The sequence below is a fragment of the Pinus tabuliformis genome, chromosome 2_2 (genome assembly GCF_031772625.1).
Source record: "Pinus tabuliformis cultivar Carrire ecotype Pingquan chromosome 2_2, CPIR1, whole genome shotgun sequence".
NCBI classification, from domain to species: domain Eukaryota; kingdom Viridiplantae; phylum Streptophyta; class Pinopsida; order Pinales; family Pinaceae; genus Pinus; species Pinus tabuliformis.
Genome location: NC_142300.1, coordinates 419,010,792 through 419,033,639, shown reverse-complemented (window position 1 = coordinate 419,033,639; position 22,848 = coordinate 419,010,792).

The following is a 22,848-nucleotide window of genomic DNA, read 5'->3' as shown; positions in this document are numbered from 1 at the left end:
TGCATCTGTAAATATCCTTGTCTTGTTGTGTACACCCCCGTCTTTCCCCATCCCCAGGTATCTTCTTCATCTTTATGTACTGGAGCAAAGTCTGAAATTGCCTCTTTAAGGGCGTTTAGCTGGGGGATTAGATGCGCTGGTGCTTTAGGGAAATTCCAGCGCTGCCAATCTCCTTTGCTGTCCCAGCCAGAGATGTCTTCAATTTTCCGAATTCCTTTTGATTGTAACCAAATTCTTATCTCTGATATTTCATTGTTTTCTGTCAGAGGGGGATGACCCATGACTCTGTCTTTCCATAGCAGAGTGTTTTTGCCATTCCCGGGAATTCTATACAGGTGAGATCTGAAAAATTCGATGCCTTTGTTGCATAGCTTCCAAGCCTGCGTTCCTTTTGGGGCTTTCTCCGGGATGAAGGATTTGATTGACTGGTGTTTGAGGTATTTAAACTTTAATATCTGGCTAACTGGGTGATTGGGCTCAGCAAGAAATTGCCACAGTAATTTACAACCCAATGCTAAGTTTGCTTGCAGGGGATCTCGGATTTGAAGGCCGCCTTCCTCTAATGGTCTTTTCGCTGTTTCCCATTTTATTAAATGAAATCTGTTACCATTTCCTCGCCCTCCATTCCACAGGAAATTACGCATGAGACTGGAGATTTGGTCTGAGATTTGCTTTGGGGCCATCATTAAGGAGGCCTGAAACGTTGGCAGTGCCAAGAGAACCGATCTAATGAGCGTGAGTTTACCTCCTGTGGTAAGCCAATAGCCCCCCCACACTGCGATCTTTTTTTTAAATTTCGATATCACCTCCTCCCACAGTTGATTTCTGTTGGATCCCATCGTTATTGGAAGACCCAAATATTTGAATTTGTCCCAATCTGCATATCCGTTAAAGCCCAGATCGCTGGCAATTCTGTCAATAGCGTGCTGCTCTGTATTCCATCCGTAGACAACGCTTTTCCTTTCACTGATTAACGCTCCAGAGATACTGCAATATTTTTTAAGGATGGTTCTGAAGGAGTTTGCAATTCTTGGAGATGCACCCCCAAGCAACAGTGAATCGTCAGCGAACAACGCGTGATTCACCGGGGCAATTTCTTTCACGATTCTGATCCCATGGATGTTGCCATTTTGTTTTTCCAAGATCAATTTTCTGCTCAGGGAATCTGCCATCAGGATGTAAAGAAATGGTGAAAGGGGGCAGCCCTACCTCAATCCCCTAGTGGCTAAAAAGAAATATGTTGGTCTCCCATTTACCATTGGAGCTATCCATATCTTCTCTAGGCAAGCTTTGATTAAATTTATAAAGTCCTGGTTAAATCCAAAGGATGAAAGGACCCTATACAGAAAAGAGTGGTTAACTCTATCAAAAGCATTACACATATCCAGTTTTATAAGCATACCTTGTTCTTTGCGTGAGTGGCTCGAGTGCAGGGCTTCTTGGACTTGGATGACGTTGTCTAGGATATGTCTTCCTTTCACAAATCCCCCTTGGGCTGGAGAAATGAGCTTTTGCAGGAGAGGCTTGATTCTGTTCGCCAGGAGTTTGGCCACTATCTTGTAGGACGAATTGCACAGTGAGATCGGCCTGTATCTTTCCAATGATCCTGGGTTTGTTTCCTTGGGTATTAAAGCGAGGAAGGTTGAGTTTATTCCGCCCCCAATCTTTGCCTTCCTCATAAATCCACGTATCATTCTGAGGAGATCAGGTTTGATTAGCTCCCAACAGATTCTGTAAAAGTGGATTGAAAATCCATCAGGTCCTGGCGCTTTGTCTGGCTCCATGGACCAGACAATATTAGAAATCTCTTCTTCCGTGACTGAGCTCATAAGATTTTCATTATCCTCCGTGCTGACTAGCTTTGGTATGTTTGCGAGGAACTCTGATATATCTTCCTCGCTCCCATCCTTTTCTGTAGTAAGGAGAGTCTGGAAATGTTTCACTGCAGCTTCCTTGATTTGGGCAAATCCTTTGCATACCTGTCCATTAGATGTGGTGATTTCTGCTATATGATTTCGGGAAAGTCGAGCCCTATACTGTCTATGGAAATATGTGGTGTTTCTATCCCCAGCTTTAAGCCACAAACTGCGGGACTTTAAGCGCCAATACTCTTCCTCGCTTCTGAAGGAGCAATATGTTTTCCTTTGTGCAGATTTTTCTTTGTCTAAATCCATGGGGTAAATATCTTTCTCTTCCAATTCAAATTGCATTTCTTCCAGCTGAATGACAGCCTCTTTCCTCTGGCTGGTGGGGGTATTCATAGGTTTCTTTATCCATTCTTTTAGGGCCTTCTTTGCATTTTTCATTTTTTGCTCCCACACATAGCTTGGGGAGCCTGAAACATCTATTCTCCAAGTTGTTTGAACTGTTTCAAAGAACCCTTCTCTTTCTGCCCAGAGAGGACTGAAGCGAAAGGGGAGGGGACCTAGGTCTTCTTCATTTTTCAGGTAGAGGAGAATTGGTTTGTGATCCGAGGTGAGTTTTGGAAGAATCTTGTTGATGACTATTCTTTTCCCCATCATTATAGAGCTGCTGATGAGGAATCTGTCCAGCCTTGCTGCTATGTGATTTTCTCTTGTTCTGTTGTTGGTCCAGGTGTATTTTCCTTTAACTGGCTTGAAGTCTACTAAGTCCCACTGTAGAATCAGATTCTCCACTGTGGTGAGAAAAGGGTCTCTTGAGTAGATCCCTCCTCTCTTCTCTTTAGAGTCTAGAATTATGTTCAGGTCGCCTCCTATAACTATGTTCCTGGGATTAATATGGTCTAGAAAATCCGAGAGTGTCTTCCAGCACTCTTTCTTTTCCTCATAGTGTACAGGAACATACATATTAAACAAAGTTAGGTTGAGATTGCTTGTTGTGTGGCGCAATTCAGTAAATATCCAATGCTGGGTCTCGAAGGATCTTTCTAAAGAAAAGGAGTTTTTTGACCAGAATGTACCTATTCCTCCAGCCGTGCCTCTGGCGCTGACAACCTTTCCAGAATCGAATTTCCATTTTGTGTTACTGGTATTTAGAAGGATCTCCCCTTCTACCTTTGTCTCTTGGAGCATGAGGATGTCTGTGGGTTCCATTTTCAATAGATCTTTAATGGCCTCTGCCTTAGTGGGATTCCCCAAACCCCTGCAGTTCCAAGAGACCAGCTGCATCATTTACCACTTGTTGGGGTAGGCCCTCCTCCCTTGGGGACCCTAGGTCTGGTATTCCTCCCAAGTGTCATCTCAATGGTAGCTTGACTGCCAAGGGTTTTTTGCCTTTCTGACTCTTCTTCTCTGGTTTCCCTGTTTGTTCTTCTTCCAACTTTTTTTGTTGGCCTTTCAAAGGTTTCATCGTCTGATGAGCCCGTGTTCTCTGTGTTTTTCTTCTTTTGTTTGATTATATCAGCATAAGAAGGAGAGGAAGTATTACTTGGGGTTAGGTTTAGATTATTACCTGGCTCTAAAGTGTCGTTATTGTTCAGCTGAGGAAGATCTTCTCGCTCTGTCTCTGGAGGATCTGGAGGTGGCTTGAGAGATTCAAAGGGATTTTTGTCCTCCACGATGCTAATGGTTTCTCTGCTTCCAGTGTTTTGATTGCTTGCACTTTCTTGCCCTGCTTTATTCTCTGTCTCTTTAGCTTTATTTTTGTTATTCTGCCTGTTACTTGTTGTTTTCTTTGCTTGTTTCCATTGTTCGCCCTTTTCTTTCTCTGATACCTCCTCATTTCTCTTTTTGAAGTATCTTGCGAAGTGCCCGTATTCGTGACAGTGTCGACACTTGAAGGGCAGTTGTTCATAGTCGAGCTCTTGGATGTGTGTCCAATCCGCCACCGAGAGTTTGATTGCTTAAGGTAGCCCGATTTCTAGATCGACCTCTACACAAATGCGGGCGCAAGAGTATTGATCCTTCCTCGGTGCCTGATCTATGTATCTTCCTAGGGCATTGCCGATGGATTGTAGCGAGTTCTGACTCCAGCAATGAAGGGGAAGGTGCGGGAGACGCACCCAAACAGGTACAGCCGTGGGCACATCTTGTGCTGGATCAAAGTCTGGGGACCATTTGTTCAAGTAGAGGCCTTGGGGACCCATGAAGTATGGCCCATTTCTGAAGATCAGGCTTCTGTCGTCTACGTTATCAAACACGAAAACGAAGAACCCTTTGCCTACAAAATGACTTTTTATTCCTTCATTAACCAGTGGTATCCAGTTTTGTTTAACCCATTCTTCTACTGCTTTCGGGGATGGCCATAGCCCTGTAAACTGGCCAATGAGGCCTCTTTCTGCTAGGTTCAACGTTGTTCTGCAGGTTTCCTCCACAGGCAAGGTCACCATGGGAATGTTGTCCAGTTTTTTAACAAACTTTTGCTGTGAGCTAGAGGTCTGACGTTTCCCTGCAGCTGCTATTAGGGATCTGAAGGCTTCGAGCTCTGGAGGCGAGGGAGGAGGGGCCGCAGGGCCACCTCCGAGCTCCATAGAGGAGAAGATCGCGCGAAGGAGGGAGGGATCAGTCGGGCGTGGCTAGGGTTGCAGCAGCGCGGCAGAGATCTTAGGAAGTAAAATTTAGTGAAGTAACATAATGTTAGTTTTTATTTCAATTAAAATATTTTATGTTCATTATTTATATATAGGAGTGCATAAACTTGGGTTTTAAGAGTGGTTATTGAAAATTAAAAAATTTAAATATTTAAAATATATATCAAATTTTAGAATACTTTAAAATATTGATTTTCAAATAATATAATAAATATTTTAATTTTAAAAAATATTATGATAAAATAAATTATTATATTAAAAAATAATATTGTAAAGATAATTTTTTTTATAAAATATGAAAAGTAATTAAATGTTTAAAAATAGGGAGCCCCACGGGGTAGGCGAGTTGGTAATCACAATGCGGTGAAGTTCGTTAGAAAGGCGGGCTCCGTACTGAAGTTCAGGAGTTCAATTCCCCCGGACTAACCCAGAGTTGTGGAGAGGGGGGGCGCAGTTTCCCAGGGGTTATAGTGGTAGCGATCAAAATCGACCCCGTATAACACGAGTTGCGAGGGTGCTCCAGATGCGGATTCCTATGTTAACAAAAAAAAATGATTAAAAATAGGGCGTCAAATTAACTGAAGATATATAATGAAATAAAAATTGAATTGGATCATTATATTTGTTGCAAATGGTGTTAGTCACATGTGGAATTTCAACAAGACTCTAGAAGGTTTAAAATTGTAACTCTAGTTGAGGGAGACAAATCTTACCCCTAGTTGACTATCAGACTATGGTAAATGTTCGGTTGCTAGGAGGATAACAAGTTCGATTCTATGCTATTATCTTTTTCTCCATAGTTGAGCAAAGCATTGAGAGTGGAAAGTTAGATAGAAAAATAGAGGGTATTAGGATTTTGTAGTAGTCTTACAAACCACCTCTTTCTTTGTACTTGCATAATTTCCATATAAAAAAAGAGAGCTCAATAGCCTTACCTTCTAGATGGGTTTTCTCTCGGAAGGGTTTCCAAGGAAAAAAATTGTCTCTATTATGGATGGTGTGTGACATATGTGTATTTCTTTCCATCCTATATTTCTCATATTTCAACTAATTTAATCATTTAAACATAAAAATAGTAAATAAAGAATATGAGATCTAAAAAGAATTAACATTCACAATAAAGAGTTTAATAATTTATCAATCTATTATGGAAAACTATTCAAGTGGAATCACCATGGTAGTTTACAAATCGAAATCCTTCAAAAATATATGCTACATAATTATATTATCTTAATTTTTTTTTTCTCTGAATTATTTCCTCTTATTCACATTGGGCTTGAGTTAAGCTTGAAGTGATGCTTCTTCTTCTACCAAGGCCTTAGAGTGGCCTTCTAGTATCATGTTTTGTTGCAATTGGTTCATTTTTTCCTCTAGTTTTTCCTTGGCTTTCAAAACATCTCTAATTTCATCCTTACTAATTTTTTTAATTCGTATCTTTAGGTACTTCAATCATTGCAGAAAACAAAACATAGGAGTGTCGTGATTTATATCTACCTCTTTCTACCATTTAGCAAATATTGTCAACAAAGGTAGGGTGCTCAAGCCAAAAGGCTTCAAAGTTAAAACACATTTTTGGGTTGTTCTTCAGTTCAATATCAAGGAATATCGACCAATGATTAAATCCTGCACAAGGGAAAATGATTACTTCTAGATGAAGGCCAACCAACAATTGATTCAGAGATTAGAAATCGATTCAACTTGGATGCAACCTTATTTGAGCAGCTTATTTGGTTCAAGTTTGCAACCATTTGCTAGTTTCTAGATCCACTAGGTCCATTTGTTGAATCATATCTTTAAAGTTCTAAGAGTCCAAGTCAAGTCTCTTTACACCTCCTCTTTCTTAGCTAGAAAATTTGTTGTATTAAAGTCTCCACCAATTGCGTAATGGTAATCTCAAATGACTCTTGAAGACATTAAAGGGAATTCAAGAAGGTAAATTTATTTGCTAGAATTTGGGGGCCATAAACATTCATTAAATAATCCATTTTAGTTGAGCTTGGTAGTTGGAATTTGGTTATAAGTGTTTCTAGAATTAAAAAGAAGTTCAAGACATATTTTTGTGGGATTCCATATGAGTGTGATTCCTCCAGATATCTCTCGAGCGTCAATAACCATTTCTTTGCATCATTTCCAGCAAATATATGTGTTCTTGGACATTGATTTGGTAGAGCGTTTTGTCTCTTGTAGCATTATTAAAGAGGGTTGTTTTTTGATGATTTTGTTTTAAGAAGCCTTTGTTTTATTTTACATTCAAGACTCTTATGTTGCATAATATAATCTTCATCATTGAGAAGGAGGATTGGGTTAGTACATTTCAATTGTAACAACACCTTGTTAAAAGTTCATGTAATAAAAAGTTAATAAAGGAAAAATAAGATCACGATTAAGGGACACTCATTCCAAGATGAATGTTGAGCAAGACATCCATTTTTGGCATTTTATTTATGAAAAATAATGGAAATAGGCGAAAAGGAACAAAATTCACAGGTTGCATGTGAGGAGGAAAATGAAGGAAAATAACGGAAAATGAAGAAAATAGAGGCCTCATTAATAAAAAGGCTTATAAGGATCAGTTGGAAATCTTTTTGCTCAAGTTTTTTCTTAGGCTTTGTTAGTGTAACCTTTTGGTCAATTCAATTTTAGAGCTCTCTCATTATTCTCTCTCTCTCTCTCACTCACTCTTGGACACTTAGAGTTTCCTTGGAGCTTTCTAGCTTTGGAGAAAGGAAGGGAAAAGCAAGTAAAGGAAGGACAAGGAAAGGAAAGGAAAGCAAAGAGTAAGCAAGGAAGAGCAGGATCAATCAACTTCAACATGAATACTTGTAGGTAACATATTGCATGTGTTATTTCCTATCTGGTTTTGACATGCATGGCTTTGCATGTTGGTATATGCTTCTCTTGTTGTTAGTGGCATGGTCTTGGTAGGTTATGAAAGTGGCTTTTAGCCTTGCCTTTCCTTTTTCCGAATAGCCATGGTGTGATGGATTGTTTCTCGGTTTTGAGCTTTGGAATTTTCGGATGGTTTCAGAATCCAGGGCGGAGGCAGTCTCCGGAAAATTCCCAAAGGCCTAAGAATCCCTTGATCGGTTTTGGAGGGATACACGGTAAAGCTTGAGGGTGGTGTCTAAGTTTAGGGCCTAGTGATATGGTGTGGATTGCGGTAAAGCCAGAGAGACAAGGAAATAAAAAATTCCTCAACGATAGTGATGGAGTCTGGAGGCATTCCAAGCTCAGTTCTGTTTTGTCATCTCAATGTTGGTTTTAGTGAGATCACAGTTTGGTGAGGGTGGAGGTGGTTTAACCTACGGATTCCCTTGGTTGTTTTTGGATTGTTTTATCCATGGGATCCCACATTCATGCTTGGAATATGGCACGGGGATGACTAGCCGAAAGAAAGATTTAATTAAGCCATGTCTATGGTCAGGTGGTACATGGAAGTCCCAAACTTGGTCGACTCTTGCCTATGTTCAATAATAGCTAAGTTGTCTTGATTTTGTACTTATTATTATGTGGCCTTAATGGCTTTTATCTCATTGTTATTTACATGGTTTAATGATAGTTATAAGCATGGTTATGTGATTGGTTATAGTCGTGATTATTTCATGTATTTACTTGTAACTGAAAGGATAATGGGTGCAAGACCTAATTAATGTCAAAACAATTAAGGGAAGAGGGTGGTGATCCTTCTTGTCAAGTCTCATATGACTTATCAACCATTTAAACTCTATCTTGTATTCATTTCCTGTAGATTGCATTGATGCCAAGTGTTTTATAGAATGTCAGTCCCAGTTGGGAATGGTCAGATCTAGTCCTAGAGTTAGTTTTTGATTTGTAAGTCTTTTCATTATGTAAATTATGGATTTTGAAGGCTATAAGGGTTTTTGGTAAGTGACCTGGATTCTGGGCTTGAAAAGTGGCACAAATGTCGGAGTCGTAGGCACAGGACCCATGCCTTGTTGTGCAAGTGTCTGGAGCCTCCCAGATACACCCTTGTCCATATCAAGGGAGTTTCCAGGGGTTTAATGGTATAAAACTCAGTGGGACCCAGGGACTAGTCATGGGGATGACTGGGAAGGCTTCTCGAAGTCTTGTAGCAAGTATAGAAAGTTTGTATTGTGGGTTTCTGTCAATTCCACTTCCTTAACTGACACTTAGGCAGTTAAATCATATCATGGTCACTTCTCATCAAATGTTTACCCCGGTTGGACGGTTACTTGTGTAGATGTGGGAGGAGAGCGTTAGATCAATCAACAAGGTCATCCTCCCCGAATCAACCAAAATTCCTCCAATATCTTGTAGTGGATTGTATTGGTTCTGTGAACTTTCCTTTTTTATGCTTTGGTATTTTTAGTGGATCATAAAGAGCATGAGTTTTAATCCCTAAAGAAGACAAGGAAAGGTTCTTACATTTTTTTAGCTGGAAGTGCTTTACCTTGTTCTTGAGAAGCTTTTTATGTAGCATTTGGAGTTATTGATGTGTATGAGAATTGGGAGTCTCCTACTCCTACTCCCGTATGGAAGCTATCAGGATGTTCTTGGAATTTTCTTGCTCAAAAGGATTCAAAATCTATCAAATGGACGTGAAATCAACATTTCTAAATGGGGAACTCAAGGAAGAAGTCTACATGGAGCAACCATAAGGGTTTGATCTAACATAATGGAAGGACTTAGTCTGTAAGTTGAAAAAGGCTTTATATGGGTTGAAACAAGCTCCTAGAGCTTGGTATGCAATATTGGATCACTATCTACAACAACAAGGCTTCGAAAAGGGAGTGGCTGGAAGTATCTATACATAAAGACAAATGAAGGTAAGTTACTAGTTACTCTTGTTTATGTCAATGATTTGATTTCTGCTAGCAATAATGATGAAATGAGCCATGAATTTTCTCAAAACATGTCAAAAGAGCTTGAGATGTCAATGATAGGAGAGCTGTCTCACTTCCTTGGACTTCAAGTATCTCAAACCAGAGCAGGATTGTGTATATCTCAAACCAAATATCTAAAAGACATGCTCAAAAGATATGGAATGGAGGACTGTGCACCCATGAGCACACCTATGACCACAAACTGCAAACTGAGCGAAGATGATGACTCCCCTCCAGTGGATGTAACTCATTACAGGTCAATAATTGGAGCCCTTCTATACTTAACAGCTACAAGACCAGACATAATGCAGGCAGTAGGAAGGGTGGGAAGATTTCAATTTTCTCCCAAACAATCCCATTTATTAGCTGTAAAAAGAATTCTCAGATATTTGAAAGGAACTCCTGATTTCGGTCTTTGGTACCCAAAGAGCTCAACACTGACTGTAACTGCATACACCGATGTTGATTGGGTTGGAAGTATAAATGATAAAAAAAGTACTAGTGGAAATGCGTTCTTCCTAGGAGACTGTTTAGTATCTTGGCTCAGCAAAAAAAAGTCATCCATATCAGTATCCACAGCCGAAGCCGAGTATATTGCTGCAGCAGACTGTTGTACTCAAATACTATGGATGAAGGATGTCGACATATGTACAGATCAACCGATTACCATCTATTGTGACAACAAAAGTGCTATCAGTCTCAACAAAAATCCAATGATGCACTCAAGGACCAAACACATACCAATCAAGTATCATTTCCTTCGTGAGAAAGTAGCTGAAAAAACATCATCTTGGAATATATCAATACTAAGGAGCAGATAGCTGATATTTTCACAAAACCTCTTCCTTGAGAAGCATTCGAACATCTGCGTCAAAAGATGGGGGTTATCTCTTTATCATCCCTCAAGTTCATTCATAAAGATGTAGCAGGACAGGGGAGCAGTTTGACAGGGGGAGTCTGTATGCATTCCTTTGCCATTGATGTCAAAGGGGGAGAGCAGAAGAATATTTCCATGAAAAACAAAGGGGGAGATTGTTGGACACAGATTGTCATTGATGTCAATATGGCAATATTCGTGGAGCAAACGGAGCCAAGAGGAGCAGACGGAGCCAAGAGGAGCACACAAAGTGATCAGAGGAGCTAACAGAGCACGAAGCAAACAGAGCCATCGGGAGGATTATAGTGTATATGCAGGCGGAATACACCATCGGGAGCAGATCTCAGATATATATATATATATATATATATATATATATATATATATATATATATATGTGCATTCACACTATCGAAGGCAAAAAGACTTGTATATATATGTATTTACCTATCGGTGGCCAAAAACCCATATATCTATGCATTTGCACTATTGGCGGCATACACATACATACATAGGAAAATACACTATCGGAGGTGGAAAGCGGACTTGAAATGTTATACATGTGAGTGTTGAGTTGTATTGGGTCCGGCACATCACATCGCTATGAGTGGTCTGCATTAACATTGAGCCCTAAACCCTTGCGACTTGCAATTTCCGATGTATATCGCATCGGCACTTCGGGAGCAGAGTTACAATGTGTTAAGCGGTTCATTGTGATCGCCGATAGCGATTAGCGATGTCGCATCGGACCTCCGCCAAGGGCAACTCCTGATTGTGATACACATACACGCGGACCCGCCGCACATTGCAATATGAGTTAATTTATCATTGCATCCATCACATATCGCATATATTATGAGCCTTGCCACACTAAAGCACCGATTGCAATTTCACTATGGCTCTGATACAGTTTAGATGCGGGTGTAATATTTCTTGAAGTCCGCCCTTTAGTCCTTTTGATTGTTTTTTCTCATATTCTTTGTGTAATTAAATATTTGGCTTGGGCGGGGTGTTTTAGGCTGAAAGGCTTATGATAAATGTTCCGATGGTTCAGGAGGCTGAACGTCTGTTAAATGGGGTGAATCATGGTGATAGTGATTGCGATTGGGACACAACATCTCCTTTAAACTAGGAAAAAAAACCCTGTGTATGTCCATAATGATTGAAAAATGAACGCTGTTATAGTGTAACACGTAACATGATTTCTTTGTGTTTTCCTTTGGACCTCTCTTATGAATTTACGTGTCCATGGAGTATCAGTGAACTCGAACAGCTCAGAGGAAGCCACAGCGACTGCCGAGGGAAGCCGAAGGATCAAGCGAGGCAGAGGAATCTACAGTGACCAAGGAGGAAGCCAAAAAGGTGGTGGAAGGTGGAAACAAACAGTTAGAGGTGCCTGAAACACATAAAGACAGAAAAACAAGGTGAAGTGTTAGAGAAGAATGCATAATCTGTGAGAGAGGAAGCCGAAGAACACGCAAGAGGCAGGAGAGGCCAGAGAAGCAAGAGAATAGGAGAAAAGTAGAAGCTCAGCAGGCTTGGGCGCAGAGAACGACAACAGAACAGTGTGTTTCAGGTTTGGGTTGGAGCACAAGAGGTTGAAGCCTCAGAACTGAACAGGATTGAAATCTTTGGGAGTTGGTGCTCCTAAGTGCAGAACTATTGCAAGACAGAGTTGGTGCTCTGGAGGTTGGAGCCTCACTGAAGTCCAAGTTGGAGCTTGGCAACTAATTACAAGATAGAGTTGGTGCTATGGAGGTTGGAGCCTCACTGAAGTCCAAGTTGGAGCTTGGAAACTAATTGCAACCAGTTATCTATATATATATATATATATATATATATATATTGTATTTATTTCATTGCACTGTTTTGTGTTAATAAAAGCATTAATTCCAGCTATCTATTTCCGTGTTCCATATATATATATGTGCCTTTGATAACAACAAGAACAACAAAAAAAGAAATATTGATTCACCCCCCCCCCTCAGTATTTCCAACAAGGACAACCATACTTATGGAAGCGACATGTTGTATATGATTCTAGACCTCGCTCTGTTAGTATTTCTTTGGGTACTAAGTTATACAGGATACCGGAGGTAGCCCCATCTACCACCATCTCTTTGATCTCTACTAAGCAATGCAGTAAAGTTATCTCCGAGACTGAGAAATTTGTTTTCTTTCTGATTCACTCTCAAAGTAAGGGGAAGGTTGTAGCCATAACCATGGCCCCCGAGAAGGGTTCCTCCAAGCAAAAAAAATAGGTGGATATGGTTGTGGAAGAATACAGGGACATCTTCTCCTCACCCACAGGGGTACCCTTGCATTGTCAGGTCAAGCATTCAATCAATTTGACTCTCGAAGCACCTCTACCCAATAAGCCGATATATTGTCACGCCATTCTAGAAAATGAAGAGATCAAGTGGAAAATCCAAAAGTTGTTTCTGAAAGGGCACATCCAACCAAGGTCCTCGCCTTGTGGGAGCCCAATTGTACTTGTACATAAGAAGGATGGGACCTGGAGGCTCTGCATTGATTATCGGGCACTAAACAAAATCACTGTCAGGAACAGGTATCCAATCCCACAGATTGATGACATGTTGGACCAAATCAAGGGGGCCAAGTATTTCAACAAGATTGATCTAAAGTCTGGTTATCACCAGGTTCCAATAGAGCCCACAGATGTATGGAAGACCACCTTTAAATCCAAGGAAGGCCTTTTCGAATGGTTGATTATGCCCTTCAGGTTGACAAACTCCCTTGTTACTTTTATGAGGTTAATGGATGACATCTTGTGGCCCTTCACCAACTCGTTCATCGTGGTTTACCTGGATGACATCCTCATCTTCAGCAAGAGTTGGGAAGAACACTTACAACACATTTGCTAGGCCCTTCAAACCCTTCGACAGCACAAACTGTGTGTCGACTTGGAGAAATGCACCTTTGGCATGAGCCAGGTCCAATAATTGGGTTACATCATAGATTAACGTGGCATGCATGTGGACCCAACCAAGATCCAAGTCATTCGGGACTGGCCAACCCCGACCACTCTAATGGAACTTCGCAGCTTTTTGGGCCTTGCAAATTTCTATCGGAGGTTCGTGTTGGGATTCTCTCATATCACTTGGCCTTTGAGTCAGATTACTAAGGGCAGGGCGAAAGCAAATTTTTCCTGGTCCGAGTCCCAATAGAAGGTGTGGGTTGAGTTGAAGCACCACCTTTGCTCTGCATCGGTATTCACACTTCCAGACCTGCAACATCTATTTGAAATCGAGACTGATGCCTCAAAATATGCTATTGGTGCATTCCTCACCTAGCATGGGCATCTAGTGGCCTATCATAGTGAGACACTTTCTGATACAATTTAGAAGTACCCCACTTATGATAAAGAGATGTAATCCATTGTGTAGGCTTTCCGACAATGGAAGCACTACATTATGGGGAAGGAGATGGTCATCCACACTGATCATCGACCTCTTTAGTTTATACAAACACAGGGGAAGTTGTAGAAAGATCGCCATCAGAAGTGGTCTACATATCTGCAATAATTCCACCTGAACATTAATTACAAAAAGGGTAGCACCAATCATGTTGCAAACTACCTCAGTCGACCCTCAGTTGCAGCACTGACTATTGTTCTCAACTTTTGTGGTCACGAGACCTCCGAATGGCCACAACTATACAAAAATGATCTAGAGTTCGTCTTGACATACCAGATGCTAGTAGCTAGAAAGCGAGTTCCTGATTTCCACCTCCAGGACACATTATTATGCTACCTTTGTGTTCTTTCAAGTGAGCGTGCCAAGCTTATTTGGGAGGCGCACTACAGTCGGGTAGCAGGACACTTTGGTGTGGAGAAAATTGTGGTTGTACTACAAAAGTACTTTTATTGGCCCAAACTCTGACTGGATGTTGGGAAATATATCAGATCCTGCACTACCTGTGCCATCGCCAAGCCAACCATCAAGAAGCAAGGCTTGTACACTCCTCTGCCTACTCCCAGCCAGTCGTGGGAATCCATCTCCATGGACTATATGTTTGGCCTCCCTTCTACCAAGCATGGTAATGACTGTGTATTTGTGGTCGTGGACATATTTTCTAAGATGGCTATATTGGCAGCCTACAAGAAGAGTATCACAACAGAAGACATTGCCAAACTATTCTTTGAACGAGTATGGGTACATTTTGGGATCCCACAGACCATTATATTAGATCGGGATAGCAGGTTATTGAGCACATTCTGGTCAAGCCTCTCGACACTATTGGACACCAAGCTCACCAAATCAACTGCCTTCCATCCCCAGACTGATGGCCAGACGGAGGTCGTCAATCGGATGGTAGTGCACATACTTCGCATGTACAACTCCAAGCACCTTCGAACCTAGGATGAGAGTCTTCCATATGTGCAACACAATTATAATAAATCTCTCCATAGCTCAACTGGTTGTAGTCCCTTTCAAGTGGGTCTAGGATTTTAACCATTGTGTCTAATTGATGTTTCCATGCTTCATGCGACTACGCAAACAGAGTCTACACATGTACTGTTTGAGACTGATAAAACGACCAAATTTATTAAACGCATCACACAGACAGAGTTAAACCAAGATTACATGAAACATGCCATAACTAATCGGATTATGGACACACATGTCAAGAACACTCGGCAGCAAAATATCCAACTATATTGGGTTGTCAAAGCTGGCCAACTCCTGCACCAAGGCAAGTGGCTCACTAGGGACCAGGTTCAACAAAACTTTCCTCACCTCATGGAGGCTTTGCATGCAATTGGGACCATTTCTTCTTAAGGGGGGAGGAATGATCCAGGTGGATATTGGTTCCCACCCACCTATCCCACCTAGATCTCTAGTTAGTTTCTTTTGTTTCCTTGTTTATTTCATCATTTACTATTTTTAGCAGTTTTTCGGGTCTTGAACATCCATAGTAGTTTTGACCCCCCTAAACAATGTTTTTTTGAGGTCCGCTGTAGGCCCATAGCGATAGGTAAGGGCCTATGGCAAAACCTGTAGTACTCAGAGAGACCTTTCCAGCGAAGGTATCGTACATGCCAAACAGAGATAATATGACCAAGTTATGAACCTGGGAAGTTGGCTGCCCAACTAACCCCAATAGAGCCCACAAACTGTTGGCATTACATCTCCTTATGTTAGGGTTTTCACTGCTTAGGGTTTTCTCATGTTTCTTAATAATAAATAGGCCCTTGAGCCTTAATGTAACAAAGTTCAGGGGCATGTAGCCGCCACATCTCTTCTCAGAGATAAGCTACCATCGCCCAAGCTAGTCTTATTTCCATTCTGTTTGTAAGCATATTTCAGTATTTGATATTAATGAAATGAAGTGTTATTTTTTTCTGCATCTTTGTATAAATGGCTATATATGTAATTTGTTGCGTTCCTGTTTAAATTCAGATCATTAATTGAATTGTTAATAATTATTAAATGGATGTTAGGGATTTTAGTTTTTTAAAATATTTTTAATAATAGTTACATATTAAAGATTTATATTTATCATAGTTATGACTTTTCTTTTTTTAATTAAATTAATTAATTAAAAAAATTATCATGTAACTCATAAACATAATTTATAGTTTTTGGAGCATGTGTGCATTGGCTTATGGTATAACAATGCTTATTTATAAGTTAAGAATTTTCATGGTTAAGAATTTTGTTACATGGTTTTTTAAGGAGTGTCTATTTTGGAATACAATTTCCATAAGTTTAATTTAATTATCAATAATTATTAAGTGGATTCCTTCGAAATTCTATTGTAAGGGTCTTGTAGCAACACGTGGAACAAATATGTAAGGAATGCCAAATGATCTGGTTCTAGAGATGTATCAACTCTAATTCTTCTAGCTAAATCAAGATCTCTCATCAACAATACATTCAAATAATTTGTAAGTGAGGCTTTTTAAGTGATATTGATTGTGAGATAGAAAAGTTTAGGCATGTTTATTAAACAATCACATTCCCACCTTGACTTTTGATCACTCTAGGACACTTACTCAAATGTTTCTCTTTGAAAACTTTGTGCTTAGAACTGTTATCACCCCAAGAAACTCTCCTAGGTTGTAGCTTGGAGATGCTCGGGACATCACAGACTCAACTTAATGTTGGAAATGGATGAATGGAAGGAATGATGCATATTCAAGCCAGATAACCACTCCTACTTTTCTTGACTCTAGACATGCATGAACACCCCCAGACTACAAGGCTTTAGACCACCAATTACTCACAGTTTAAGGATTGGGTGAATATGGAGAATATTGACCACACCAGCAGATGCACATGACCCTGTGATGGCTGGCTGCAACCAGTAAAAAGGTCTGCAAATCTAATTCCCTAGTGCACAGACAGGATGACAGCTCTCTGTCACTATGTGAAAAGAAACCTGATCAATACATTCACTGATACATGCAAGATTATAACACAGAGGTAGGATGACAGCTCCTCTAATGCTACACATCAAGATTTCAAGAAAAAATGCAAATCAAGCACAACCTAGAACAGAAAAGAGGTGGAAAGTGAGCAATTAACAGCAAAAGAAGCTTGTATTAGCTAAAAATGCCAACGAGACGCTGCAAGTATCAAAGCAGTTACAGTGTCCAGAAGTTGAACCTTACATCAAAACAACAACCATCAACCCTGATTACATCTGTTTTCTGGGTATATATAGAGTTTGATTACAAAAATGTTCTGCTATTCTATGCATGGAGGGGTCATAATGGACCACCAACCGCTTTAACTTCTTGGTAGAACTTCTGAGTGCAATTGCTTGCTGTAGTGAACAAAATTGATCTTCTGTGGATGCTCTGTTGTAATTCTCGAGCAGGTGGAGTGTCGTAGAGGATGGAACTTCATAACTGTTGAATGTGTCTACCTGCTCAGCTCTATACCTTTCCTTCTCGGCCATGCAGTTTGTTGAAGACGGTGGTTGAGGAGTAACTGCGCAGAGTACTAGATGCTGACCACCTTTGTCCTTCGAATGCATGGAATGGCTATGGACGTGGACAGTATGGACAAACGAAGGGGGGAAGATCGGCCGTTGGATCGCATAGATTGACGACGGGAATTGGTTGGCAGAGGGTATCGGGAGATACGGAGGCGGAGAAACGCGGGCTGTTGGATCTCGGGCGGGCAGATCCAACAGTCATCGGGCGTCGAAGGTGTGCGGAGGTTAACGGGCAGGGAGGACGGTTTTGGCGGTGAGCGGTATTTATCGCACCGCCTTTGGGGGGAAAGCGGTAATCGTATAAGGGCTCACAATCACAATCATCGTGCGACGCATAACAACGGAAACCGCTTTGATCGAGAGTTAAAGCGTGGGCAGCTCGCGGGTGCGAGAGGAGTGAATGCTGTTGGATTGCGCGATAGGCGATCGAACGGTGGGGTTTAGTTGCACATGTTGGTTCGATTGATGTGACGGGAGGGCCGTTGGATCATGGTGTCGGGGATCAACGGCTAAGATTAAAAGGCGGCGAAGGGTTAAGGAGGCATGGGGTCACGTGGATATGGAGCCATGGGATCTTAAGCTTAGTGCTTGGGGCTTTAAGAAATAGGGGTTTATGCCGGGTATGAAGGGAAAAATGGAGATGGCGGGGGTTATGAGAATGTGAGCGGAATGAAGGGGTAAGAGAAGGATGACTGATACGGGTCCTTTGTAGGCATAACCAGCACAGCCAGACATGTATTTGACCCTCAAATCTCGAAGTATGTAGCAGAGCTAACACTGGCTCCTTCTGGGGATGAGATCCTCCCTGTGAGGTCTCAAGAACCGTAGACCACTGCCTTATACATCAGAACAAGACTAAAAACATTGCCTAGTATTCCATTGGGCATGGAGTCTAATTAAGTTTACACTAAAAAAGAACACATTTACAACATTAAGGCTTGAAACCTCAAACGACCAAAATCTTCAAAAAACTGCCCATTTGCTGAGTCACCAAAATTTGTTTCCCCTTCTCTTGGTCAGCAGGTTCATCAAAGATTTGCAAAATCGGATTTATTTGATCATCTACCTCAAAAAGTTTAGGGCATTTGACCTTATCAGGTAGAGATGGTTTGTATCTCACCCCCTCTCTGTATGCTCTCATCCTTGGATGTTCTTCATGGGAGATTTTGTACATCTGCTAAATAACAATGGTTTCTATGTACTTGACTGTGTCATATGTGGCCTGCATAATGGTGAACAAATGTATTCTTGTGTGGGGGACACAAAGATTTCACCTGCTCCTGCATCTTTCTTAGAACAATCCACATCCAAGGAGGTGTCCCAAAACTGTGCATCCTCTTCCTCTGTGATCTGGCAATCTGCCCTTTCAAGCTGTGTTGAGTCCATTTGGGCAGGCTTCATGATATCAAGACTGAGATTATCAATATCAGCCTTGAGCATTGAGTTATAGCTGGCCTCAGAGCCTAGGAGGCAATTATGAGTGGTTTTATCTTGAACAGACAGAGAAGCACAAGATGATGGGGAGCTTTCTTCACCCTTTTTGATCACTAGGTTGAGGATAATAGCAGGTTGGTCAATTTGTAGAGATGCATAGTCATCAGAAGCTGGGAAAGCTTTAGGCTCAGGCTCTTCAAGGATGGTGGGACCTGCTGTTGGTCGCTTCTGCTTATAAGCTTGTTGTTTTGCAGGTACAACAAAATTATGAGCAGGGCCTTTGGATAATGACTTTTCATAGGTAGCTCTGGTTAAGAAGGGGGCACTTCCCTTGTCTTCCATACCATGGACTTCATCCTCTTCTTCAAATTGCTCTTCTTCCATGACTATACTCTGGAAAAGGGTCTTCACCCTTTGGTCTTCGTTTTCCTCTTTGCTTCTCTGCAAACTCTGCAACTGCTCCTGTGCTCCTCCGTATGGATTTGGATTTGGAAGACCAAAGGAATTAGGAGCTCCTGCTTTCCTAGAATGCTGCTCAACTCTTAATTTGGAAAATTCAGAGGCTAATGACTCAATCATCCTGGCCATTTTGTCGATCTTGGGATCTGAGGATGATGAGAGCTCATCCCTCTGCAAGTTCCCAAATTCAGTATGATAAGAGAGCAGATCTTTCCTATCCCCCCAATGCTTTAGGAACACATCATCTAAGGCCTCAATGTCAGCTATAGACCTATGGGGCAATTCTCTGAACCACTTTCTAGCCTCTCCATCAAGGCTCTGGACAAACACTCTCATCCACACATCATCTTCACTGATATCTAAGTTATCAGCATAACTATAGAAAGATTCAAGGTGTTCTTCAGCTGTTACTCCCTCCGTACCAGTGAATTTGGGCATATATTTCTGATATTCTCCTGCAGGCATAGCATTCAAAGGAATAGGCAAGACCAGGGGTCCATACCTAGCAGCTATAATTCTTTCCATCTTCGTGAGAGCTTGCTGGCCTGCCATGACTGGGATAGGTGGAAGGCTACTGGCAGATTGAATGGTAGGAAGTAATGAAATAGATGACAGAAATGAAGGAATATGATGGACTGTATGGGAGGCTTTCTTTGGACTGAGATCCAAAGGGGAACTGACTAAACAAGGAGCTGTATGAATCTCTGAAGGTATTTCTTTACTAACAGTGCTAGGGTCTAAATCTTCAAACTGTATATCCTCGGCTATAACCTTCTCCTTCAAAGATACATAAGATTTCTTAGGCTTACTTGATCCTAATGCTCCTTTCTGTGATGTTTTCTTCTGCTTAGCAATCTTCTCAGGGTCAGGCACTGGGTCAGCTGGTGATTTCTGAGGATTTCTCCGGGTATGCCTCACAAACTGAGCCAGAATTGAAACGTGGAGTCGCCACCAGGTAGGTTCTCCAGTAGAGTCTCCAGATAGATGATTACAATTAGAAATGTGTCCAAACTTTGTCTATCATTGAAGCATGGAACTATGTTGTTCTCCCAGGGAAGCTGAGCTTCAATCTCCTCTCCCCGGCAACGGCGCCAATCGATGTTATCACCCCAAGAAACTCTCCTAGGTTGTAGCTCGGAGATGCTCGGGACATCACAAACTCAACTTAATGTTGGAAATGGATGAATGGAAGGAATGATGCATATTCAAGCCAGATAACCACTCCTACTTTGCTTGACTCCAGACATGCATGAACACCCCTAGACTACAAGGCTTTAGACCACCAATTACTCACAGTTTAAGGATTGGGTGAATATGGAGAATACTGACCACACCAGCAGATGCACAGGACCCTGTGATGGTCGGCTGCAACTAGTAAAAAGGTCTGCAAATCTAATTCCCTAGTGCACAGACAGGATGACAGCTCTCTGTCACTAAGTGAAAAGAAACCTGATCAATACATTCACTGATACATGCAAGATTATAACACAGAGGTAGGATGACAGCTCCTCTAATGCTACACATCAAAAGTTCAAGAAAAAATGCAAATCAAGCACAACCTAGAACAGAAAAGAGGTGGAAAGTGAGTAATTAACAACAAAAGAAGCTTGTATTAGCTGAAAATGCCGACGAGACGCTGCAAGTATCAAAGCAGTTACAGTCTCCAGAAGTTGAACCTTACATCAAAACAACAACCATCAACCCTGATTACATCTGTTTTCTGGGTATATATAGAGTTTCATTACAAAAATGTTCTGCTATTCTATGCATGGAGGGGTCATAATGGACCACCAATCGCTTTAACTGCTTGGTAGAACTTCTGAGTCCAATTGCTTGCTGTAGTGAACAAAATTGATCTTTTGTGGATGCTCTGTTGTACTTCTCAAGCAGGTGGAGTGTCGTAGAGGAAGGAACTCCATAACTGTTGAATGTGTCTACCTACTCAGCTCTGTACCTTTCCTTCTCGGCCATGCAGTTTGTTGAAGACAGTGGTTGAGGAGTAACTGCACAGAGTACTGGATGCTGACCACCTTTGTCCTTCGGATGGATGGAATGGCTATGGACGTGGACAGTATGGACGAACAGAGGGGGGAAGATAGGCCGTTGGATCACGTAGATCGACGGCGGGAATCGGTTGGCGGAGGGTATCGGGAGATACGGAAGCGGAGAAATGTGGGCTGTTGGATCTCGGGCAGGCAGATCCAACAGTCATTAGGCATTGAAGGTGTGCGGAGGTTAATAGGCGGGGAGGACGGTTTTGGCAGTGAGCGGTATTTATCGCACCACCTTTGGGGGAAAGCGGTAATCGTACGAGGGCTTGCGATCACAATCATCGTGCGACGCGTGGCAGCAGAAACCGCTTTGATCGCGAGTTAAAGTGCGGGCAGCTTGCGGGTGCGGGAGGAGCAAATGCCGTTGGATTGCGCGGTAGGCGATCGGATGATGGGGTTTAGTTGCACATGTTGGTTCGATTGATGTGACAGGAGGGCCATTGGATCATGGTGTCGAGGATCAACGGTTAAGATTAAAAGGTGGCGAAGGGTTAAGGAGGCGCGGGGTCACGTGGATATGGAGCCATGGGATCTTAAGCTTAGTGCTTGGGGCTTTAAGAAACAAGGGTTTATGCCAGGTATGAAGGGAAAAATGGAGATGGCGGGGGTTATGAGAATGTGAGCGGAATGAAGGGGTAAGAGAAGGATGACTGATACGGGTCCTTTGTAGTTATAACCAACATGGCCAGACATGTATTTGACCCTCAAATATCGAAGTATGTAGCAGAGCTAACAAGAACCACTTTTTAATTCATTGTCTCCTAAAAGTTTGATCATAACAATCTAGATGATACTAGGCAACTCCCAAATCATTGGCTCCAAAGGAATGAAGATTAAAGTCTGTTAATTCATTTATGTAGAAAGTCAATGCCAATGGATACAATTGCGGGCTTGAAGCCTGTGTAACAGAAGGCTACAAGAATGATCATTGTTTAGAGTTGAAGGATTTTTTTTCCATTTAGCCAACCAACCACTAAATCGACTTGCATTTTTTAAAGCATCTATAACAAGAGAAAAGGGAAGAGTTGATGCTCAACATGCCTTGAATTCTCCCTTGAATTTCATATTATATATTGGATCCTTTTGTATGAATGATTTTAATTGACTAGCTTAAGATGTTTGAATTAAAAAATTTGCATAACTTATTATTATGTTTAAATTCATTCCCTTAAGATAGAGGTTTAAACTCAATTTTTTTGACCAACATTCTGTACGCTTGGAACTCATTCGTCCTAATGTGTTATAGTGTGTGTGTTGTGGACAAATATGAAAAATACTATCTTCTAATAATGTAATTGAACTTTAAATGATGGACTTGCTTCAACAATATGCAATATCTGATTAGCCAACCCATGATTATTACCTATTGTCAATTCAAATTGATTACAATGGATATGATTGCTTTCAAATAATTTGACATAGTGAGACAAGAAAGTAGACAAGCGATTAGATGCAAGAAGAAATAACTATTATGAATATTTTTCAACTAGAGTAAGAGTTGAGGCCTCTGAACTAAGAATCGAACAAAGGGCAACTGCCCACAACTATGTTAAATTCTTGGAATCCGTTTTTTTTAATATGTCAAAAATAACTTGCACATACACTTAGTTTCATTAAACTTGTGTTCAGAGTTCACAAGAACAATTCATCTAGCATTAGCAATAATTATGAAAAAAACGCTTTTAA